The sequence below is a fragment of the Furipterus horrens genome, unplaced genomic scaffold, assembly GCF_987537825.1.
Source record: "Furipterus horrens unplaced genomic scaffold, mFurHor1.1.pri manual_scaffold_6, whole genome shotgun sequence".
In the NCBI taxonomy this organism is placed as follows: domain Eukaryota; kingdom Metazoa; phylum Chordata; class Mammalia; order Chiroptera; family Furipteridae; genus Furipterus; species Furipterus horrens.
In genome coordinates this window covers 172108969-172134832 of record NW_028327176.1, presented here as the reverse complement: position 1 = coordinate 172134832, position 25864 = coordinate 172108969, and the positions used below count along the sequence as shown (strand labels likewise).

Below are 25864 nucleotides of genomic sequence, written 5' to 3'. Positions count from 1 at the left end.
CTCTCTGCTGGCCACAGCTGCTAACCCAGGAGTTGTGAATCAGGAAGCATTTCAGCAACCTGAGCCCTCTTAGCCTGGCAGGTGTTCAGCAGCTGGTAAGGAGAGAGCTGCTTGCTTGCTCTCTCTCTCTCTCTCTCTCTCTCTCTCTCTCTCTCTCTTTCTCTTTCTCTTTCTCTCTGTCTCTAGACAGACCTGGAATCCAGAACCTAAACCCACCTCTAAACTCCTGCTTTGTTTTTCAAGTCCCTCTTTGCCTTCCCCTCAGTTCTCCTTTGCCTTGACTCTCTTAACATAGCCTCTGACTTTGGGTGAGTCCAAGACTGCCAGCCTCTGTCCAAAGACACCCAATCACGTAGCTCGACTATTGCCTTGGTCTCAGTTTCTGAACTCTTCTCTAAAGCCTCCAAGGATCTTATTATTCTAGCACTTCTCCCCACTCCATGCCATACAGGACCTCCCCCAGTTAACCACTTAGCAACACAGTTACCGGGTAATCCAAGTGGAATTTATAACTCTGCATGACGCAGAGCAGGTGTTCAACAAATGTTAGTTCTTTGTAGTACCGCTTCTGCAGCTCGTCCATCCTGGAATGCCTGGAGATTTCCTTCACTCACCATTTGTGACATCTTTGAGTTGTGGATCTGGGCAGCCTCTGCCATCACAGTGTGAGTTGTGTGAGAGGGGCTAACCCTGAGGTCAGCTGGGTGCTTACCCAGCAGCTGATTTATTCCAATGAGAAGATAGTTCTAACAGCAGGGCTCAGCCCCCCCCACCCCATTCGAGCCATGGTCAGCTGTGATTTGACAATTACAACTTCCTAAATATCAAGAGATGCCCAGCCAGATGGCTAGGCAGCTGGCCATAAAATTACCTCGAATTCTGTGACCATTAGAACTACTGTTTTCATGAAGACTGGCTCAGCTTTGCTGCCTGAACAAATTCAGAGCACTTCCAGTCGTTTACTCTGTTGATGAAGTTGGTGGTCTCCAACTGTGCACAATTATTTTGGGTCCTGGTCATAGTTTAGTCACCATTGTTGGTTTCCTGAGAGCTGTCATCCTGAGACTTGAGGAAGAGCACAGGAAATGTCAGCAATCCACCCCTTCATCATCAGATTACGTTTCCTGAACTAACATTCCCGGCCAGAAAATAGTTTGGAGAGGTTAAAAGTGTCTCTTCACCCACATTCTTTTGCAATTTCAAACCAACCGATGACGTAATTGGCCTTCAATATCCTGCTGCTTAATCCCTTGCTTGGATCCCAAACTTTCAGTTGCTCATTTCACCCCAGGTTTCCAGTTTGGGGTTGACAGTGACCACCCTGCGCATAAGATTCCAGGTGTGGTCCCTGGAGGAAGGTCAAAGTGATACCTAATAGCCTATGCTGAGCCCCACTCAGTTCACCTCTAGAGCTCTGCTTGCCCTGAAGTGTTTTTTGCCTTCAGCTGGGCTATGTGTCCCAGGAGGTCTGAGCCTGTGGCTACCATGTGCTCCACACTGTGGCCAGCACTGACTCAGGGCCTGCCACACAGAAATTACAGAATAAATATTTATTGAGTAAATACCTCAAGACTGGTCATTGGCTGCATCATGGAGTTCTTTGTTCTTTTCTACAACCAATGATTCTCAAAGGTCGTAACTGAGAAGATGAAAACAGGACAGAAGCAGATTACATGGAGGCACCAATGTCATCATCTGTGGTCCCTGTCTACCTGCAGTCATGTTCTGCTTGGATCTCAGGTCCTCTGCAGAGAGAACATCTTTCTTTGAGCTCTGAAAACCAGAGAACCCTGTGTAGTTATGAGGGAGAATGGAAAAAAACAAAAAAAGCAGGGGGCAGGGGGAGTTTAGAAGGAAAAGTCTAAACATCTTCTTCCCATAATAAGATTAAATTATATTAAGCACTTTCTGGGTGTTAGGCACTATACATTTATTACTTAATTAATCTTCACAACAAGCCTGTGAGGCAGATATTATCATTGTGCCTATTTGTGGAGGCAAAAACAGGAACTTAGAAGAATCTCAATAACTTACTGAAGCTAGTAGGTAGAGAGGCTGAATTCTACCCCAGGTCTTACAGAGTCCAGAGCTTAGCCACCAGCTATATAATTGTGTTCTTTGTCCTTTGCTAGTTTGATTATTTTAGGGCAAGGTCCAAGTCCCTCTCACTTTTAACTTATAGCATCTGGACCAAGGTCACACATGCCAAGTGGAGACAATAAAGAAATGTTGACTGGAAAGTAGAGATAGTCTAAAGGCATGGGGGTGTGGTTATTGTACTGGAAAACAGCATGCATAAAGAGGAAGTTGCAAAGGATACTGGGGGAGAGCAGAGTAGCCCAAGGGGTCTTTCAGCCTACAAAACACAGACTGTATCCTTAAAGGACTTTAAAATTCACAGCATCAAGTTCAAAGAGTAAAGTGGCTTCATTATAAGAAATGATGAATGCCTAGGGAACAGCTGGAAGGCTCCTGAAGGTCTTCTGCTCTCATTTGTTCTTTTTCCAATAACTAAAAAAAAGAGGCTGGGGTGAAACTACAGTGGTGCCTGAGTCTACCGTCGCCATAAATAAAGCAAACACAAGACACGATTATGGCAGGTTTGATTACTGTAGGTCTGCATAGTGTATGCACCCCAATTTTGAGGCTGTACCTGTCTCGCTTCTTAGAAAGCCAGCTCCTATTGGGCAGGGCTGTCAAATCAACTCCCAGAGAAATGGTCACTTGGCTTGATTCCTCTACCAGCTTCCTCTTTAACTTCTGTGCAGTGTACCCAGATCCTTCTCCGTGTGCTACCACATCTTTGTTCCTGATGGTTAAGGAGAACTGAAGAAAGTGAAGGCTTAGATGAGAAAATGAGTAAGTATTTTTAAAAACAGAACTATTAAGCTCACCTCCAATGCAGACTAGTCACCTCCTTTTTTGATACCTTTAAATCCCCCGTGCTTAGAACTGTGTCTCGTCTTCGGTTTATATTTACTATATATTTATCACTTGGATGCATGCATAAATGAATATCTGCTAAATATTTCTTTAGAGGATAATATGTGTAACATGGAGGTGATAGAATCATCCCCACTGATCAGAATAAGAAACTTGGTTTAAATCCTAACAAACATACGTGGTTGGGTCAGATAATGAAGAACCTGATGATCATTCTTGTAAATAATTAAATGGGTTCCAGAGCTGAGTGTGATGACTTTAAAAAAAAAATTCAATATCAACAACTTTTTGATAAAAGGTATTTTAGGTAGCATTTAGTTAATGGAAGATAAATTCATTGTCCCCCAAGTACACCAGAATGAGCTCACAGTACTTCAGACGGACTAGACCCCAAGCCATCATTATTGCTCAAAGAAGCTCTTTCTCCCACTAGAGCTCCATTCCCTCATCACCAGGCTTTAAACACAGCTGTAAGAGACAGTCAGTTTTTGCTTAAATTCACTGTTACCAACACCTGCTGATTTTTCCCCACCTTCTCTCTTGCTACTCCTTTCTTCCTTTCCACTTCAATAGCCCAGCGGTTTTCAGTCGGTGTGCTGCTGCAGCTCACCGCTGAGGCAGGCCTTGTCTTTTCAGCCTCCAGTGTCTCACTGGTGGTGCAGCCTGTCTTCTCGCCTAAATTTCTCTTTCCATTGGTTGTCATGAAAAACAGTTGCATCCCCGTAAATTCACATGTTGAAGACCTAACCACCGAAGTGATTGTATTTAGAGATGGGGAGTTTAGGGAGGTAGTTAAGGTTAAAGGAAGTCCTAATCCAATAAGGAAAGGAAGAAACACCAGAGACATCCTCTTTCTCTCTCCCCCTCCCACCTCCCCCTCTTTCTCTGTCCCCTCCCTCTCGTTCTCTTTCTCCTTCTCTTTATATCTCTTTCTCTCTCTCGTCCTGCACAGAGAAGCGGCCATTTGAAGTCACTATGAGAAGGTGGCTGTCTACAAGCCAGAAACAGAGTTCTCACCAGAGACTGAATTTTCCTGCACCTTGATCTTGGACTTCAACTTCCAGGTCTCTGAGGTAATAAATTTATGTTGTTTAAGCCACACACTCTTTGGTATTTTGGTATGGTAGCCTTATCAGATGAATGCAACAGGCCATTCTACACAGTGTTATCAGAATTACAGTAAATCTATAAAACACTAACCTGATCCCATGCATAAAAAGCCTGCAAGGTACCCCACTGACTTGTGAGCCCACACTCTAGCTTGGAACCTGAGGCCATCCTCAATTCCACTCCCATTACAGTCTGCTCAGCTATAGGCCTTGACCATGTTTTAGGCAAACATTCAGCTCCAGTGATCTTCTCGCTGTCCCTGAAAGACATGTGGCATTTTCTGAAGCCCCAATGCAGCATAATGCTTTTGGAGAACTGCCAATAGTGTGGCGTGGCTGAAAGGTAAGCAGTTAGGGGACAGCAAAAAGTGAGGGAGAGGATCTATGTAACAGCTGTATTGTCTTTCTTTCCCACGCAACAGAGTCCTCATTGAGTTAGGGAGAGGTGATGGGCCCAAGTTCAGAGTGAATAATGATGTCTAAGCTGGGAGTCAGCAAACTTGTTTGGTAAATAGGTACATACAGGTAAATATTTTAGGCTTAATGGGACCTGTGATCTCTGTCACAATTCTGCTATTCCAGCATGAAAGCAGACACAGGCAACATAAACAGATGAGAATGGCTGTGTTCCAATAAAATGTTATTGACAACAAGGATCAGTGGGCTAGATTTGGCCCATGAGCCATGATTTGCCAATTCCTGATGTGTCAATCCCAGAGCACTGACATTGTTGACCTGAACCAAAGCTGGAACTACTTTTGTATTTCTTGGTATATGGAGGGAAAATTCCACTTTTTAAAGGTCTTGCTATTTGAATTATGGATCTCAGACCAGTATCACCTGGGAGCTTGTTAGAAATACAGAATCCCTGGCACCACTCCAGGCCTCCTAAATAGAATGTGCATTTTCATAACGAGCTCTGGTGGTTGGAAAGTACATTAGAGCTTGAGAAACACTAACTGATGTCACTGTTGATTGCATGTTCTATTAGTCACACCTGAGAGCATCCTTAACTTACACTGACAGGTAGGGACCAAGTCATGACCATCCTATATGCTTTGATTTTGTCCCAAAGGACATTGAAGATTTTTTTAGCTGGGAGTGAAATGGTTAAATCTGGGGCCATATGTCTTATCTCTCTTATGAAACAACAGGTTTCTAAAAATCAAAGCATATTCCAAAGAAATACCTCTGTAATTCATTTTACTTTACAAGTTCAGCCATGCAGACCCTCTACCACTTCCATAGCATCAGGTGGAACTCAAAAGCAGCTCCTTCTGTTGGACCTGTTCTCCTGCCTGTAGCCTGCTACCCCAGGCCCCAGGAGGATTGTCTAATTCTGACATATTCTTGGGGCTTAAAAAGTGGCCTCTTGACTGTAACGTCAGCATTACAACAGGGAACCAGAGGCTGGAAAGCTTTAATTTTAGTTACATTTAACACTGCCACCACCCAGTTTGATTCATTTATTTTCTGAATGTATATTCATCTCACCCAGAAGCTACTTTGGTGGAAGTAATTGTAATTTAAGATTTTTGCATTCCTTTCACAAGCCTTACAAAATAGGCATATTTTGTAAGGCATATGGTGGATTCCTGATAATTATTAAATTAATTTAAAAATATGAACTATCATTTACTGTTTTTCCAATATCCTGAAATAATAGTAAATGGGATAAGCATCTTGAATGTGGATAGCACCATCAGCTAAGTTAAAGACAATAGAGTCAGAGGATCAAACATCAACTCCTTTGCAAGCTAGGTTTGTTTATATTCTTTTATATTCTTTGTGTTTAGGTTCTAATACAACTCAGAAATGCTTTTATAAAGGTTTAGGTGCAAACATCTGCTCTTAGGGCCACCCTGTTTATCAAGTCCCCACATACTCCTGCACTTTGTTCATGAAGAGCTAACGCCCAGATGAACATCATCTCTGGCCCAGTTATGCAGAGTGAGTGTGTTTATGCTGACCCTCAAGTAGCACGTCATAGGAACCCTTTATCCATAGTATCCCATTTAATGTATACAAGACTCTAGTAATGGGTAAATTAGTACCTTCATGTTATTGATGAGACACTGAGGCACAGAGTATTGATGTACCTTGCTAGAAATTTTGTGATGGTAGAAGAGGAATTATGATAGGATTCAAACCCAGACATTCTGGGCACTGAGTCTATGCTCTGAGTCATTAAGCAGTGTCTCTATAAACAGAGCTGGATTGTGTCAAAGACCACCCTCTCATGGACTCATTTTCTTTTCACCCACAGCCATCTTCATCTAGGATTTTCATGTGATGAATAATTTATGCTAAGTTCAGCTACATTGAAAATAAATTCTTAGAAGCCACTTATTCTATGGTCAAGTTCAATGAATGAGAATTTCTGTATTTAAAGTCTTTTCCCAGTAGGAGCGAATGATTTCACTTATCTTTATTAGCACCGGAAATACCTTTAAAGTTAAGTTAGGAGGGATTAAATTTCCTTTTTTCTTGGCAGTGAGATATGCTAGGAAGTTTTTCTCCATCATTTTAGAATCTACAGGAAAGACTGCTGAAGGAGTGCCTGTAATTATGATCTTATTAATTTACCTAAATTCCAAAGATGTTATTGCAAAACCTGTGACCACATCCAAACATGTCAAGTGAAGCATGAAACAGTATTGCAGTGACTGGAGCATAGACAGCCAGGCTGTCTATGAAACCTAGAGGGGTCATTTCTCTTGGATTATTCTGATCATCTGTCCCAAGTCATATAAGAATTTAACTCTATTTTTTCTCCTGGTTTTAAATTCTGTCTCGGCCTTTTTCTGAACCAATAAGACCTCTGAAAAGTCACAGATTACCTCTAACAAAGGCTCTTTCTTCTCCAAGAAATTATGGCTATGACTTTATGCTGAGCAAGTTGACACCTGAGGACTGGCTTATGTATGCCTTAAGATTTTGCAATTGTTCCTAGAGATCCCCACCACCACCACTTCTAAAGCCAGGAGGCATTAACTATTTTAAATGTTAAAATAGTTTGTACAAAAAAACTCATGGCCCTACTTCAAGTTTTTGCCAGAAGAAGTTACAGTTTTTAGTAAAGAGAAACTGTCTTCATAAATCACTCTGTTACCATGATATTTGGTGAAGGAGTTCTTTCTGTGAGGGAGTGCTGTTCCTTTTAAGTATCATATATTGATTAGTTGTATGATGCCTTTTACTCCTGGTGTACTTTGTGGCCTTCTCTCCATTTTTTTCTTGTCACAGGTCTTTTAATCTAGGAACACCCTCTTCCATCACCTGATGCTCAAGACAGGAACCCAGAATTATCCTCCTCTAAATGCAATGAATAACTCAGTCTTACAGATTATACTTTCAAAATAGACCTCAAATCTAACTCCCTTTTTCTTTGCCACCCTTCCCCAGCCCAAGCTATTATAATTTCTTTCTCTCTGTGAATGTCAACCCCTGAAAACAGACACTTGATGACATGACTTGGACCAGAGCAGTGGCCTTTTAATTAAATTTCTCTTTCCACTCCTGCTCAATCATTCTTGCTTCATATAAAAGTCAAAGTGGTATACATCACTCCACTGATTAAGTCCTCCAAAGGCTTCCAGTTGACCTTAGCCTGCAGACCAAATCCATGCCAGATCTGGCTTGACCCCAGCTTCAGTGAGATCTCTCACTGTACTATAACCATGCTGAGCTTCTGACAGTTTCTTCAATGTGCCGAGTTCTTTTGTATATTGCAGCCTTCTCCTCTACTTCCATTTCTGCCAAGAAATCTTCCACTTATCCACCCATCACTTGGCATTTATTTACCCTTCCTTTAGGTCTTAGTTCAAATACTATTCCCTAAGAGGCCTTTCTAAATATACACATATTAGGTTCCTATGCTCCTCACCCCTGTTCTCATAAATTCTTCTTCATAAAATACTTCTGTTGGTATATTTTTATACTCATCTCTTGCTTCTCCTAGTCCATGAGGTCAAGGATGCTAACTTTTTGGTTGATCACATAACATTGAGTCGTGTCCGTGGTTATTATTTGTCGAAAGAGTAAATGAATATAATCTGCGATAAGTGCACCTCTCATGAAATACAAAATGAAAGAAAAAGGTTCATGGGTTCTCAGAGAAAAATGACGTAATTTAGCAGCAAGTTTTTGTGGGCCAAACCACACATTAATACAGGATTGTTTCTGTGAGATGGATCAATAGAAATGCACATATTAATATGTTTGTGGGGCTTGTGGCAAATTACTATGAAAAAATCAACATCCACAGCAATGTTTACCATAAACAATAAACACAGAAGGTTTTATGATTTGCTGCAGCAAGGTTACAGGCATTCAGTGCCATAACCCAACTCTGTCCAGGCTGCTATTTGGGCGGCTGCTAGTCTGAGCTATCTTCTCTCCCAGACCCAAGACATGAGATTTTTCTAGTCTGAAAAACTGCTCTGCATGTCAAGGGGCTCTCACACATGCTGTTTTTGTATTCAGGACATTGTCCACCTCTCCCCCTGGGTACAGAGTCTAGAACAAAACAGTCTGAACCTTTTCTAAGGTTAAATATGTAAGGTTAAAGTTAACTGTATCCACTTCTTTATGCAAATACACATTAGTGGTTAAAAAGCAGAATATTAAAATCCTAGGGATAAAATTTACCCTTTACTACTATCCCAAATAATACTTTCCCTAGACTGTCTCGATAATGTTATTTTTCAATGCAGAACACATTTTATAACTACTCTTACATATATAATCTAATCTGATTTTTGAGGCAGGTATTATTATCTTTATTTTACGGCTTGTAGTGGAGAGTAAACTATTATGTCTCAGCTCTAAACCAACCTGCGTATACTCTATTTTATCTAGGCTGTAACTCTGAAAAAAAAAACCCACTATTTTTCCTGTGTCATCTTCCTGTTGGGCTCTGCCAAAGGGACCCAGAAGAAAGACAGGAAGGCAGGAGGAGGAAGAAGGGACTTGATTCCCCCTCTTTGGTTCTGTTACAGTCGAATGAGTACCAGAAGGGAAGTGAAGGCAGGGCCCTCACCACTGCAATCTAACAGAGAACTTAATACAGGAAGCTAAAAGCAAAAAAAGACATGTCTCATCCACTGACTCAGTAGTCCTGAGCCTAGTCCGATAAGGCTACCAGGCATTCCGAACTACACAAGTAAACTATGACAGTGCAGGGAGAAGCCCTTGAAAATCTGTGTGTATTGTCTCCGCTAGCTGAGAAAAGGAAAACCTTGAGACCCTGTGTTCATACCAAGGCCTGGAAGGGGAGGGAGACTAAAGTGCCCAAAGGAAAAAAAAAAAACCATAAAACAACTTTGGTTAACTAGCCCCTGTCACGTATATAAACTGAACAAATAAAGTAAGTCCGGAGCAGGATAAGGATTTGGGCTAACAGACCCCCACCCACACCTACGTTTGGGTAGTCGTGTTTCCCTGGGAAAGCTGGCACCATCTTTACCCATCAATCAACATGTAACTCCCTCACCCACATCCCACCAGCTATGTAAATGCTCAGAACAAAGGACTCATTCATCTCTCTTGGCCCTTTCGCCACATGGGGTGGCCCTGGCCTCCCAGCCTCTGGCCACTTGCTCTTTTCTTGGCCCTTGGGCCACCTGGGCTCTAGCCACAGGGGTGCTGGTCACCCAGCCTTCGGCCACCCTTGATTTTGCTCTCCCACTCACTAATAAACTTTGCGTGCACACTAATAGGCTCGCTGATCTGTAATTCTTTACTGCATCGGTAAGAAGAACCAGGGGTTTCTCCAGTAACAGTTCTCATGCTGGGCAGTACCAGTGACTCTTCACTCAGAGAGCAGCTGTTGATTCCAGCTCTCAGCTTGTTTTCAACCTGTGCTCACCCACAGCGGGTCTCATTGCACCTGCTCAGGATCTGGGCAGTGCCCCCCTTTAGGGGTTTGAAGTGTCATTTTATAATTCTATAATGCTGTCTTATTCACCTGAAGATAGGGTCGTACTGCAGCAAAATTTCAATTTGTATTAAGTGGGCATCTAACCCAATTATTGCTAGAAGTGGAAGTAAAATGCTTTCACTTTATGTTTCTCACTACGCAAAGATGGGATGTGCACTGCCCGCCTGCTTATAATGTGACAGTGGAGCCGCACAGCTCAGCTTCATGATTCAGACTGCTTCTTCCACTGCGAGGTGGAAGAGGCTTAAACTCTCCCACACAACACACGTGTGCATACGGCAGGCATTGAAACTGCATGGAAGTGCTCATTTGCAAGGTGGTCATCTACGTGGTCCAGGTGAAGATTTAAAAAACAAGAGTGGATTTTGGAAAATAAGTCCATAGACCTCTAAGGGTCTGTGAGTCTCATTTTTATTTATTAAATGCTTCTGTACTACCTACTATGTTAGCAGTATTCTAAGCACTTTACAACTCTTATCTCAGTTTATCCTCATATCAATGACATGAGGTACATATCACCAGTATGTTCCTTTTCAGAGATGAGGAAATAAAGGCACAGTGAGTGTAAGTTACTTGTCCAAAATTACACAGGTATAAATGGTGGAGCTGGGATTTGAACCCTGGAAGTTTGGCTCCCTAGCCCACACCTGTGACTGCTAGGCTGTGTCATTCATCATTTGGATGCGATGATGGCTCTGACATTCAGTTTGTGGTCCACAGTTGCAGAGCTGACAGATGGCAGGAGCTAGTAACTGTGGATTCCCTTCCATGCAATGAGAGCAGAAGACAATGCAGAATAGCAGGAGAGGCAACATGGATCCCCCCCATCATATCTCATCTATGTCACCAAAGCCATGAGTTAAATAAACTGACTCTGACACTGACCAAAGCCATACAGGTGTGCTGTGCTGGAACTCAGAACCTCCCAGATACCTTTTTACATAATTAAATTCTTTTTCTCATGCTCTCACCCTTTGCTACACAAACACACCTCAAATACCCATGGGAAATTTCTTTAAGCATGCTGGGCTAGAGACCAAGTTTTTCCACCTCTAATTAAGGCTCACTTCATTTTTGTGTGGTTCTTCCCTCTAGAATGTTCTTAGTCTGGGAGGGGTGCCCACCATGGAGGCTCAGGTCAATGTCAAACTGTCCCCCTCCTCCAGAAGGTCAAACCCCAGCTGTGTTCATGGCTCATCCCACCTGGGTGGTGGCAGGAAGGCAAATATTCTGCAATTTCTAACTTTTCATTATGTTTTTCTTTCTCCTCAAGGTCTTCATGACCTGAACATGTCCTTCTAATTTCCCTGAGTTTATACTTTCTGGTTCTCCTAATTTGATATCTTTCCCTTCTCCAAAAGAATAAATTAACTTCTGATCAGTGCTGTTTGCTTAACACTCAGGACTAGACTTCAGTGTACTTTAAAAAAGGGTCAGGTCTTCCTGCTCAAAAAAGTGGTCCACAGAACACCAGTATCAGCATTACTTGGGAGTTTGACAGAAACACAGAGTCTCAGGCCCCACTTCAGCCTTAGTGAATCAGAATTTGCAGTGCCTAATTTGCATGTATAGCATTCCCTCACTTATCGCAGGTATTACATTCTAGACCCCCCTGTGATAGGTGAAAATCCGCGAAGTAGGAACCTTACATTTATTTTAGTATTTATATATATTTTAAGGCTTTATAAACCTTTCCCCCACACTTATAAACCGTTCCCAGTCCCTTACTAACCTTTCCCACTCCCTTATTAACCTTTTCTATACTTCTTTTATAAACACTACTTATGTTCTTAAACATATTCTACAGTCTTAAACCTACATAACTCTAACAACATACATATACAGTATCACAAAATCCCACAATATAGCGAAAAATCCGCGATAAATAAATATAATATATTTTTAAATCCCGTGATACAGTGAGGCCGCGATAAGTGAACCGCGATATAGAGAGGGACTACTGTACTATAAAAACTGAGAAGTACTGAGTTAAGGAATATCAAACTGCCTTCACATTTACAAAGAGTATCAGCTGCTGACCCTGGGTATCTGTGTGCAATAGGCTAAATGAGTTTTACCTCACGGTTACCTTGTCTTGAATTGCTCTGGCACTCCTTTTGAGATGGGCAATGACAAGAGGCACAGTAAGAAAAATCTGTTTAAAAGACTCTCTCTCACCTGGAAAGCCTTGTTTTTCCTTGATCTCTGCATAATGCTATGGGTCTATATGCAAGAGGAAATTATGGCACAAGATTTCTATGCTAAATTTTGAGTTAAAGTAAAACTGTTGAAATAAATGGTATAGCCGCATCCTCAGATTCTCTGCATTTTCCCTACAGTCTATATTTCTCAGTCCTGTTCATGCTGCTTTCTGTCTGAAACCCCCCCACTACATCCCCCACATCCCAATCTGGTCACACTATAGGCCAAGCTGTAAGTTTCCCTTGGTGAAATATTTGACCCCCTGCCTTGCAGTCAGAAATGGCTGATAATTTGGCTCTGCTCTCTTTACTCTCCACAGACCCCTCTCTGTAGCCCCTACTCTCTCTATATATACTCCTTTCCCTATATACCCCTCTCCTTGCATACCCCACTCCCTGGACACCCCACTCTCTGCGTACCCTACTGCCTGGGTACTCCTCTCTATATATACTTTTCTCTATACTCCTCTCTTTGGGTCTTCCTCTTCCTGTATACTCTTCTCTACACTCCTCTCCCCATATACCATTCTCCCTGTAGAGCTCCCTCCCTGGATACTCCACTCCCTGGATACCCCTCTTTATATATACTTGTCTCTCTGTATACTCCTTTCTCTGTATAGTCTTTTTAGTGGGCTGAGAGACAGAAAGGCATGACCTTGGAAATTCAACCTAGCTTGAGTTGATGCTTGGCTTGAACACCTCACTTCCTATGTGAGTTTGGGTAAGTTATTTCGTTTTCAGTTCCTTCTTTCATAAAATCATACTGACTTCTCCTCCTTGTTTTCTCACGTGCAGTTCATAGCCTTGCCATCTCTGGCTGCGAAGGCCAGACTCCTTGTATTCCTCATTGACTCCTTCCTTTCTCACTCCCACATCCAACCTCCCAGCACTTCCTGTTGGCTCTACTTCCAAAATACCTCCAGGATCATTTCATTTCTCACCATCTCGATCTGAGCCACCATCATCTTTTGCCCAGATCACTGCAGCTGTCACCTCACTGACCCCCTGCTTGCTTCATTGCTTTCTAGCAGACAGCAGCCAGACTGACTGTGGTAGAATATAAATTCAACCCCTTTCCTGTCCCAAATTTTCCTATGCAAACCATTTCAGAGTAAAAGCCAGATTCTTCCGAGGATATGCAGGGCAGATGGGGGAGGGAGCACTGCATACCTCCTGTGGGCCTGCTCACTCCTCTCCAGCCACCTGGCCTCTTTTCTCTTCCTGGAGTTTGCCGGAAAAGCTCACAGCTAGGAATCTGACACGTGTGGTTCTCTATGTCTGGAGCGATCTTCCTCAGGGTATCTGTGTGTCTTGCTCCCTCAGTTCCTTTAAACCTACGCATAAATGTTACCTTCTCTGTCAGACCTTTTCTGACCACTCTGTTTAAAATACTCCTCTCCTCCTTTCTGTGTTCTATTTTTGACACTGTCACATGGGAAGTTATTTCATTGTATGACAGCTCTAAGTCCCCGACCAGGCAAGCTGTCCCAGAAAGGCTCACAAATCGAATTAAGATAATTGAATCACATGGCTTATTAAAACCATTAAAACTCACACTGGGAGAATGGTGGGGTAAGTTAATATGCTTCACCTAGTGGGTGAAAGAACCACAGTACCTGGGTCTACAGCTACAACATTGTTCAGGTGTCTGTTTCTTTCTCTCCCACACAAGCCTTTTCTGATAGTTTCCAGGACCAGAACTGAATTGTGGGGTCTCAGCAGAAAAGGTGTCTGCAGCCATCACATGATCATCGCTGTTACTTGCCAACCTGCCAGCTGAGCAGCTGGGATTTTATTTGTGTTTTGGGGCAAGGGTTACTTGGCATCAGAATGCACCCCCCAAATGGGTGGCCAGATTAAGAACTCATGGATCTTCAGTGTCTCACATTCATGAGTATTTTGAATATCAGGTATAGTATTCTGGCTCTGCCATTTCTTCTGATCTATGTACATATGCTCTATCTGATCTTCCTAACACAACTCACATACTACTGATTTACTTATGTGCACTCAAGTATGAGTTTCATTCATCCAACTTTTTTTTTCTGTAGCAGAATTGAATTGTCTCAGAAAATGCTGCAAATGTACATTACAACCTTTTAGCATGTTACATTTTACTTATTTATTTTGCTTATTGTCTGTATCTTCCAACTATAAGGCCCACAAACACAAGAATTTTTATCTGTTTTCTTCACCAGTGTATCTCAGCACCTAGATGTGTTCTTGGCATAAAGTATATACTTAAAAAATAACTGTCAAAAAAAAATGAGTGAATTTTTGAAAATCATGAGGATTAAATCAAATAATTGCACTAGAACAGGAGGAACAGTAACTTGTAACAGAAAAAGAGGAAAGTGAAAGTTGCCCTGGCCAGTGTGGCTCAGTTGGTTGGAGCAACATGCCTCACACCAAAAGGTTGCAGGTTCGATCCTCAGTTGGGGTGCAAATTGGAGGCAGCCAATTGATGTGTCTCTCTCTCTCTCTCTTTCTGTCTCTCTCTTTCTCTTTCTCCCTCTTCCTTTCTCTCTCTCTCAAATCAGTAAACATACTGAAGTAATGAAGGAAAGAGGGAAAGAAGGAAGGAAGGGGAAAAAGAAAACCAAATCCTGCAGCCCTTGTCCTGCTGGATGCCCAGCCCTCTCCAGACCCAAGGGTGTGGGAGTAACTGGAATGCTCCTTCTGAAACTGTGAGGGTCACCTCTTCAGGAAATGGTCACATTCCCTTTCAAGGTTCCCTTTCTTTTGCCCGCTTTATTCATAGACAAACTAGTTTTAATAATATATGCTTGAAATATTTATTCAGTGAATAAATATCCTGTCACCATTGCATTGAGACTTGAAATGCATTGTGAGGATTGACACTTAAATTAGATTTTTATCCCTGAGGAGGTTGTGCTTTGTTCAATCTGAAGCATGGCTGGGAAAGGTTTCAGCCTCAGAAGCCATGGGCATACACAGGCCTCTGGTCTATGTTAGAATGTTCCAGCTGCTTTAACAGAATACTGCAGACTGGGTGGCTCAAGCAACAGAAATGTGGTTTTCACAGTTCTGGAGGCTGGGAAATCCAAGGTCAAGGGGCTAGCTGACATGGTTCCTGGTGACGGTCCTCTTTTTGACTTGTATGGACAGGGAGATCACTATTTCTCTTCCGGTCCTGTTAGATTAGGGACCCACCCTTATGATCTCATTTAACAGTAATTACTTCCTATAGACCCTATCTCCAAACACAGTCACACTGGAGATTAGGGTTTCAACATATGAGTCTGTAGGGGGACATAGTGCAGTCCATTAGCAGGCCTGGTTTCTGCCCAGCACAGTATCTTTTTCATTTTTTCCTTTTGAAGTGTTATTTATCAACTTTAAAAAATTATACATTTCATGGGCATGGACTTGGAGAGTGGATTGTTGGGGAAAGGGGGTGCTGGGCGGAGGGGAGCAAAGGGGAAAAAAATTGGAACTATTGTAACAATATAATCAATAAAATATACTTAAAAATGATAAAATAAATAAATAAACATATTTATAATAAAAAATATTATACATTTCCTATAAAATCCATATTCAATCCTTTACTACTCCTGGCCTGCTGCACTCATTTATTTTACCTGCCCAGATCCTTCAGACATTTACGTTCTGACCACAAACTGGCTTACCAGTTTAACCAGTGGCTAGATTTTTCCAGACTGAAATTTAGGATGTATAACATCATGAGTATGACTGTGTGTATGGAAGAATAAGACAAAATGCCTGAAAATAGAATTGTTTTGGAAAATCATAGATATATGGATAATGATAATGATAAATGGCCTAATTCTCCATATTTGTCCATTAGCAGCTGGTGAGGTATTTACTTTAGTTTGCTCTTTGATACCACTCACGCTAACCCAAAGTTCTATTTGTTATGTTAGAGTTGTTCATGGTGAGGAGCTTGCTGGTATTAGACTATAGAAAATATACAGGTTGAAAGCAGACATAGACCTGTAAGTTGTCTTTGACCGTGACCTACAGCAAGAATTTTTTACCTTAGAACTCTGCACAGGGAAACACTCTGATGCTCTGGATTGGGTTAGATTGTATTGTATTGGATTCTATTCCACACCATTCCACTCCGTTCCATTTCTTTCTATTCTACAATGCATATTATGGCCTACATGGTTGCTTTCCAATAAATAAATAAATAAACACATAAATAAACACATATATAAATACCCGTAGTTTAAAAAACACTGTTCTAACAGGGTGATCCTCTAGATGTTCTTTCCGTTAAATATTTTGGTTAACTTGAAGGCTTTTTGATTTTTGATCTTGTTTTATTTTATTTTTTTGGTTTTTCAATTACAGTTGTCCCCTTTTCCCCTAATTTCTCCCCCCCCCAACCCACCCCTGATCTTGTTTTTTCAATACATATAGATACTAGCTTTGTCTAGGATCTAGAGAAAATAATTTCATTCTCTTGGAAACTTATCTGCCGAAAGTTTTTGTTTTTGTTACAGATCAGAAGTTTTTGGAACTGGAAGGAAAGAACTGCAGTGCTCAGGTCAGTATACACTCCTGAGCAACAGTGGTCATGTGAAGCTCTTGTTGTTTGGATTTAATGATCCCCAAAAGGCAAATCACAAAATTGCTCCCTCTGTCTCTTGATTCCTGCACGTAACTAGTCTCTGACTTAGTTTGCTAACTGCCTGCTTTCCATGATGTTATTTTCTCTTGAAAAGCTCACAGTATGGTCTTCGTTTTGTTTTGTTTTATCTTTCATTTCCTCGCTGTTTTTCCAGGTCACAGTACCACAGTTGGCTGGGTAACTGTGGTTTGAGGTCACCAAGAGGCTTAATCTAGAGAGGGAGGGAGGAAAAAAAAACCAGTATTTCGTTGCACATCTCAAACTGCTGTCTGGTGGCAGGAACAGCTTCAAAGGAGCAGAAGAACCAAACAGAATTTTCAGTGTGGACATTCACTGGGGAAAACAGGGTTAAATCCGCTAATTGGTAGAGAAAGATGGATCACGGGCTGCCACCTATTGGTGACACTATGAAACAGCTCTTCTTTAAGAGAGCGATTTTTAATACCACTTGTTTTTATAAAAATCTTTTTTGGGGGGCAACTCAAGTTCATTTCACATATTCTCCAGTATTTCACTTCCCAGGCAAGCTTGGCTTCAAGTTAAAGCAGCCGGTGGTTGGGAATGACCCATTTTTCACCCGCATGAGGCTGTCTGTTAAGTAGACCAAAGGGAAGGGGGAATTCCCACCCCGTCCAAGCCAACATACTTCCCTTCAGGATGGTTAGCGGGGGGGGGGACGGACTGTGTGCTCCTGTCAGAGGGATTTCAAAGAACACAGTGTTCCCATCGGTTAGATCTCCCCAATTGCTTCATGGGTCTTCTAAGATTACCAGTGTTATGTGCAAAGGGCAGCTTTCAAACAAGACAATTAGTCCCGCCCTGCTTGGAAGCTTGTTGTTTCCAAATGCCACACATTGGGACTAGCCCTCAGGACTGATTTATTAGTGGGGAAAACCGGACACCAAAGCCCTGCTGCTTCCACTGTTAAAGGTGCCCTCTTCATTAAAAAAATAAAGACATACCTAAATAGAGTCAACAAAATTGTATATCTAAAATGTTTACACTAAAACACTATTATTTTATAAACAAATGTGATTTTTGTTCCTCATTATACAATCATTATAGTATTTGTTAACAATATTAATTCTTAACTCACAATAGCAACGGAATGAGTAGCCACGAGATACAAGTTTAAAGTAAAGTGCTCGGCAGATTTTATATATATATATGCCAGAATACATCTGTGAACTAAACAGATGTAAATCTCTGACCCTAGAGCATACATTCTAATGGAAGGATACACAATGGATAAACTATTAATAATTAAGTCAATTAAATATATAGCATGGGAAACAGCAGTAAGTATTGTAGGAAAAGGATGCAGATGGTGGGAATATGTGTGGAGGGGTGTGATGTAATTTTGAGCTAGGTGGTCAGGGTATGCCTTAAGGAGAAACTGGCCCCTGAGCAGAGACTTGCACTTCCTGAAGGAATTAGCCATGTGGGTATGAGGAGGAGAATTCCAGGCAGGTGAAGCAGCTGTGCAAAGACCCCGGGGCAGGCATGTTCCTGGAAAAATAGAGGAGGCCAGTGTGGCTGGAGTGAGGTAGGGAAGGTGGAGACTAGGAGAAAAACAAAGCTGGGGAGGAAGTGCAAGGACAGCAAGCTGGCAGGTGGCTTGTGGGCTTTCACTCCTCTTTGACTTTTACTCCTGAGTGCAATGAGGCGTCATTGGAGGCTTGGGGCAAAGGAGGAATGTGATCTGATGCAGCTTTTAAAAGAATTATGCTAGCTGCTCTTCTGAGAATAGGCTATAGGGAGTGAGGGCAGAAGCCAGCAGACTAGTTAGGAGAATACTGGGGTAACCCAAGTGCGGAAAGCTGGAGGCCCACCCTGGGACCACAGTGTAGGTGATGGGAGATGACCAGATGCTGGCTATAATCTGAAGATAGATCCAGCAAGGTTTATAGGTGCTCTATTGCGAGATGCCAGAAAGAGGAGTCAAGGGTGACCCAAGGCTTGTGGCCTAAGTATGGAAGGTTGAGCTGATATCAACTGCAAAGGGGAGGACTGAGCATAGACTTAGTTTCCAGGACAGATAGAACAGCTTCTCTCTGTTTTCTCCGGGCATCTGTGAGTCTGGATGTGTAACCTCATTTGGATACAGAATCAAGAATCTAAATTTATAGCCTTTTTTACTTCAAAGCCTCCACAGTGGAAAGGCCATTTGCACCCCACTTTCACAGAAAGGTTCCCTGGTTTCCCCATGGATAAAAGACCCCCCTATTAGACTAATTCATAGTTTGCACTTCTTCAGAGCATACATTTTAGTTATGATTCTATGATATTTGTGTGATTATTTGCTTAATTACTATTCTCCCTGCAAGGCTCTAAGTGCCTGCATCTGGGGACAATGTATATCTGTTTCTGCTTCCAATCCCACTCTCACCTCCTAGACAGGCCTGGTACATGATAGGTTTCTAATAATGTATCATAGTGAGATTTTAGGGGCCCGACAGATCCCCTAGGAGTCCACAATTTTTAATCCCTTCGGACTGCTTAACTACCTTGAGTTTATTTAACTACGAAGACCGTTTTAGGTCAGGGATTTGTGTGTGCTAAACCCAGGCAGCAGTGAAGTGTCTCTGTGCTAACAGGCACAGCTACCTGGATTGGGAAAGCACTAGCCTAGGTATGTACATCTTGAGAGAGCAAATCTTAGTCCACCTGGCCTCTGTGCCTGATGCCTTTGCCCCATGCGCTTGATCCCATTCCTTCTTCTTCAGAGCAGTCTTGACAGTCTTCACACCAGCACACCCACTGGGGTGCGGCAGGGGTGGAGGAGGTAGGAGATCAACCACAGAGGAAGGGCAGTAGCTCTGCTCCCCACTCCCACTCCAGGCTTCTGCTCCCGGGGCCATAGCAGACCTATAGCAGACCTAGCTGGGGCTCTGGGTCACTTATGCTCCCAGCACTGATTTTGAATGGGAGGTCTACAGATTTTAGTGCCGAAGCTACCTCTTCACTCTCCTCTGTCTCCAAGTTATCACCTACCTAGTTTTCTTACACCAATGTGAAATTTCTTCTGGCTCTTAATCCCATTCTCACTCTCAGCTTTACTCCAATGCAGGGTTTTTAAACTGTAACAATATTGACACTTAAGCTGGCTACTTCTTTATTGTGGGGCTGCCCTGTGTGTTGTAGGAGAGTCAGGTATTACAGACTCTCTGGCCTCTACACTCTCCGTGTCAATAGTACTCTCTATGACAACCAAAAATGTCTACAGACATTGCTAAATGTCACCTAGGGGCAATGTCATTTCCAGCTGAGAGCACTGGTCTAATGTGGGGCTCTACTTTGTGGAATGCTTATAAAGTCCCACTTATCTTGCCCTCTCTACTCCATCTCCTGAAGAGATCCTGTTCTCTCTATGCTGCATTTTGGATTGACTGGGAGATGCTGGCCTCTTTCTACACCTACTGCCCTCAGTACCTAGCCCTCAAAGCTGCCCTTAGAATAACTATCAATCCCGTGCCAGCTCCTTGCTGTGCTTATAATGTGAGGACGGTGATGTTCTTTCATATACTGTGTGAACTTTGGTGATGTTCTTCCATATACTGTGTGAACTTTCACCCATTATATAATCATGTCTTTATTCAGTATTTTTCTTGTTAACTTATGAAGTATTTTTTGTTGACAATAATACTGATGACGGAAAGCTCATGAAAGTTGTTAGATACTAAAATAATCTTTGGCAGAAAATCCTGGGAAACTCCCAGAGTAGTGGGAAAATTACTGGGTTATGTATGATATGGCAAGCCTTCATGAATCCTCAGAAAGGAGTTGTTAGCTGTGTTGCAAATAAGAAAACTGATGAAACAGGATTTGTTATGAAACAGTACCTAAAATGTATGATTAAGTAGAGACAGTTTTCTCTGTTATAATCAGAGAATCAAGAGCTCAAGGGAAGTTAGAGCCTGAAGGGCCGTCATGAAATCAACTCACATAATTCCCTCACTTAGGAAATAACAGAGAATAATTGCTTTGCCTAAGGGACATAAACAGCAGCAGAATCTTAATTTGAACTCAGCACTCATGATTCTCTGTTCTGATTTGTGATGACATTTCCTCGATCCAGAGAGAAATAAGAAAAGTAAGGACAATTGGAAAGCTTTTTCTAACCGTGAATGAGCTACATTTTAAAAACTGTCTTTGTCCTGAGATTTATGCCCTTCTGCTTGTGTGTGTGTGTGTGTGTGTGTGTGTGTGTGTGTGTGTGTGACAGAAGATTACCTCTGTTAAGAAATAATGGCTCTAGACGTATTTGGAGTTTTGGGGGCTTTTTCTTAATGCCCTTATTTTGGCAATCCCAAAGCAACTCACCACCACCACCCACTTTATAAAAAAGTCTGGGAACTGCTACAGAATCCTTATGTCCAAAGAACAATAGATACTTTCTCATCCTAGAGAGGAAGGCAAGCCTGTTGGGTGAAAGAAGAAGACCCTCAGATGAGCAATTCTTATAAACAATGGCAGCCTAACAGCTCAGACTTGGCCTTCTCTCCATTCGCCTTTGTTCCTTCCTTTCACTCCCTCTCACTCAGTGAATCAGAACTTTCCAGAGTCCTTGGGAATGACTGCCTCTATGGAACCCCTCTGATTACCGAGATGGCTGTATCTGGTCTGAACCGGACTCCTAGGTGTATGTGGTTGGAGTGGGTGGGGGCTGGACTTTGAGCCACGTATTTTTCATCTTGGCTGTGGCTTACTGCAGAAAGCAAATGCATTAGGATATTAGCTCTCCCATTTTCTTAAGTCCTCTTCTTGAGAAAATAACACCGAGATCCAAGGAAAGACTTTTCAATCGTTCTAGGGCCTGGACTGAAATGGTTTGGAACCAGAAAACCTGGTGTTCGTGTGGCCTGTCATCTACCAGACCCAATAAGCACTTTATTCAGATGGTCGGTGGTCTGAGAAAATGGAAGATTTGTACCCTAACAGCCTGTCTTAAATTCCATAGTAAAAGGACCCTTTGCATAAGGAGGAGAAAAGTGTAGGTAAGGGTTTTGGAATTCAGGGAAAATGTTAATCAGATAAAAGCTGCAGCATTCTTTCATCTGCGCTCTGGGCGTCTGGGCGGGTGGTCATCTCACCCTGGAGCACGATGGCTCAGATACCTTCTTGATTGCTTGCAGTCCGCCAGAGGCACAAAGGTGGAACTGCTTATGGTTACCTGAAGTCAAAGTGGGTCATACCTCCGGTTCCTGAAACAATAGCTTTTCTTATACCTTGATTACTAAGCTTATTGGTTATTACCTGAAACTAAAATTTTTCAACACTTGAGTCCCCCATCAGCTTCACCTTTGCCTCATTAGTCCCTAGCTCACTTCTGCCCCCAACAAAATGGGAGGTCCAGGATACTAGAAAAGTTCCATCAGGCTCGAGTACCCACCAGAATGTCCTGGTGTTACCAGTTTGACCAGACCATCCAGATTCCCCATTTACATTTTAGAGGCTCCTGAAGACCCCAAAACATTTATGAGAAGAAGTGTGTGGAATTGCAGCCCCAACCTTCACCCTGCCTTGGAGTTGGGGGCTGGAGCATCGACAACCTATGAGTCCCCTTCATGTTGCGTGGCCTTGGCAGCTATCCGCCAGCACAGAAAGAAGGATATGAAAGCTTTCAAAAGAGGAAGGTGATAGAAGGATCTCTCAGAGCTGTGACAGTTTTCAAAGGAAAAGGAAACCAAAACAGGAAAGAAATATGCGGTCAACATTTATCTGTATATGCCTACTTTCTGGTTGGATTTTTTTCCTTGTTGACGCTATGGCAGATGTCCCCACATCCCCCCAGCCTGTATCCCCCTCTTCCCAGCCCCCTCTCCCTCTTCTCTCTGGCCATCACCATACTGTTGTCTGTGTCCATAGCTGAAATTTTTTATCCAATTCCCACAGCATATAAGGGGCCAAGTAACACTTCACTGGGCCATACTATTCTCGTCAGGTTACCTCTGGCCAAGGATGGAGCTGCCTTTACATTTAGGCCTTTTCTTGCCCTGTTACAGGTGGTGTCACACGGTCTCACCTGGAAACTTGAGGTAGCAGCAGCTACAGAGAAGAGAGAAGGGAACTAGCAACTATTGAGCTGCTTTGTGAGAGGCTGTCTTAGAAGCTGTCCATGTGGCTTTCTCATTTAACCTTCGCAACAGTCCCCTGTGGGGAGCGTTATTATCCTCATTGTACAGATGAGGAAACAGCTGCTCAGAGAAGGTAAGTAACTTGCTTCAGATCACACGGCTAGAAGAGGAGAGAAGTGACACTCAAACCCAGAACTTCCTGTCCCTGAAGTGATCTTTCCCCAAGGTGTGCTGCAGGGCATCTGGTCCTCCCAGGTACTCAGGAAGCCGGAAGGAGTGTGGTTTCTGAGCCTTGATGGGACACAGGGAGAGTCTCTAAGGGACAGAGGCAAAAACAAACAGCAGTGAAAACCATTACAGTCACTATCAGCACACAGGATGGTTTTAACCTCTAGGACGGACCAGTGTCTGAGGTACTCTACGAGAGCTGCTCTGGACAGCAGAGGAACAGAATGGAAAGGGCTTTATATTTAATAAAAGATAAACTTAGATTCAATTCTCCATTTGAGGCAGTGCAAAGGTGAACGTTGGATGAGCCTGTCATTCTAGAAGTTTCTGGGGTCAAGAAACACGTAAAATTGTGTGTCACATCTCTATTACAGAGTTAGTATTCAGTTGACTCGTCCTTTCATTTCAGATAATTGATATTAAGTGATGTCAGATGTATGTTTAGAGATAGAAAAAAGTGTGTTTACCTAACGAGGCAAAAAAAAAAAAAAAAGTTAAAAAAAAAAATCAAACCCTTGGGATCCAGCATGTACGGTTTTGTGACAGTTCAGGAAATCCACTGGCTTCTGCCTAGGATCTGAAGATTGTTTACATTCCAGTGGAATTCCTGGGAAAGTCCAGAGCTCTCTGTGCTTTGAAAACAATGGCTTATGGAGATCAACTCCCCAACGGTGCAACTTAGAGGAGGGAAGGCCTGAGACGTTTGGACAGGGCCTGACCTGCATTCATCAAAGCTCGCTTGCCTGTTTGTTCCCTTGAACTGAAACTAAAACCGGTGCAGGGAAAGAGCGGCATCGAAACTAATAGTTTCTGTTAGAAAAAAGAGGGATGGATATGAGGGTGGGTCTATCCACTTTTGTGCAGTTATCAGCTCCTTAACCAAGGGAACCTGATTCTCAGCTTAGAGTCATTAATTGTAACTATAAGAAGCCCAACAAGGAAACACCGTTCCTCTCACCAGAGGGTGATATAGAAATGGGCATGTGGCCTAGTTCTGATCAAGCAGGTGTGACAGAAAATTTGCTATGGGGCTTGGAATATTTCTGAAAATGAGTTTTCTTCCCCGAAGGTTGTCATCCATGGATGTGATGCTTGGAACTGGGAGCTAGCCTGTTGAGGTGATGAGTCTAGCAGAGAAGAGGTAAAAAAAAACCCTGAGTCCTTGATGACACTGTTGAGCTACTGAAGAACCAAAGTTGAAGGTCCTGCGACAACACTGTCGATATGTGAGTTGACAAAGTGATCTCACTGTTTTTAAACCAGTTATGTTTTCTAATATTTACAATGGAAAGCCTCCCTCAAAAATACTTGAAGCTTTAGTGGCATTTTATTACTAAGGTTTCCACCTACCAACTCCTATTTTTGTCTTAGGAAAGCGGAGGAAAGGGAGATTTGCAGAGAGTGGAGAATTGGAAAACAGCTTCTTAGGGGAGTTCAGAATGAATGCCGAGGGCCTGGGAGATGAGAGCAGCACCAGCCGGTTCACTTAGGTGGCTTTTCTCCATCTGTGCTCAGCAGCCCCAGCACGGCAATGGACAAGATGAAGAATGGCATTCACTAGGCTTCAGGTTTTCCAGGTGGGGGCTTCTTTTTTTCTCTCTCTGCCAACATCATATTTTCATCCAGGCATTCATTCAGTTTAATGTTAATAAATGACTACCATGTATGAGGCACTCATAAGTTCCTGTGAAAATAGAATAATATTTTTGTGTCTTCAAAGTTAGCCCAGATAAATTCTGAGGCCCTCCTGGTGGGTCCAGGGCTTCATGGCCTTAAACAATCTTTAACTGTGAGACTATACAGTTTTCTGTCAAAATAGAAAAAAAAAAAGGTATACACACAAAAAAGTTCCTACAGATTACTTTTGAACATGTTTGGGTCAAAAGCAATGGGAATGTGGTAATCAGGTGTTCCAGGTTTACTTTAAAAACACAAATAACACTCTATTGATAAATACGAGGCCTGTACAGAGAAAGTACAGCAATTGTTAATATAATGAGAACAGTTTGTATGACATCGATGTTACCTGGCAGCCAAGGGGAGTGGACTGGAATGCCCATGTGTGAACAATGATGACTTCACTGTACTAGTCAGTGGGGTGGTAGATAGCATTCAGTGAGCATGTGTACTGTGTGGCTGTCGCATTCAAAATGACTGAGTAGAGGAATGAATCTGCATCAAATTTTGTGTTAAGCTTGAACATTCCTCCATAGAAACTATTCAGATGATTCAGAAGGCCACAGCTATGGGCAACTGGTGATTGGCAGCTTCATCACAACAGCACACCTGCTCATGCATCAAATCTTGTGTAGAATTTTTTGGTGAAACATCAAATCACCCAGGTGACTCAGCCCCCTATAGCCCAGAATTGGTGCCCTGTGACTTCTGGCATTTCCTAAAACTGAAACCATCTTTGGAAGGGAAGAGATTTCAGACCATTGATCAAATTCAGGAAAATACTACAGGAAGCTGATGGTGATTGGGAGAACTGTGTGTGGTCCCAATGTACCTACTTTGAAGGGGACTGGGCGTCATTGTCCTATATACAATGTTTCTTGTATCTTGTATCTTCTTCAATAGATGTTTCTTTTTCATTTTACATGGCTGGATACCTTCCATACAGACCTCATATATTTATTCATTTATTCCATACTCCATCACTGAGTGTCCAACCTGTGATGAGTTCATGTATAGACTTGTTCTCTGGAAGTCAAGTGGAGGAGTCAGATGGAGGAAGCTAATGT

The 25864-nt window shown here is 42.4% G+C and overlaps 2 long non-coding RNA genes across 2 annotated transcripts; one reads left to right on the top strand and one right to left on the bottom strand.

Annotated features, from left to right (window-relative positions):
* Positions 1-1535: 1535 nt before the first annotated feature.
* LOC150007842 (uncharacterized) lies at positions 1536-13587 on the bottom strand. The gene is made up of 3 exons (XR_016511852.1): positions 13365-13587; positions 2654-2826; positions 1536-1773 (listed from the first exon to the last, which is right to left on the bottom strand). It is a non-coding gene; the product is annotated as an uncharacterized LOC150007842 (long non-coding RNA).
* LOC150007841 (uncharacterized) lies at positions 3910-24334 on the top strand. The gene is made up of 3 exons (XR_016511853.1): positions 3910-4016; positions 16688-16731; positions 24190-24334. It is a non-coding gene; the product is annotated as an uncharacterized LOC150007841 (long non-coding RNA).
* The last annotated feature ends 1530 nt before the right edge of the window (positions 24335-25864 follow it).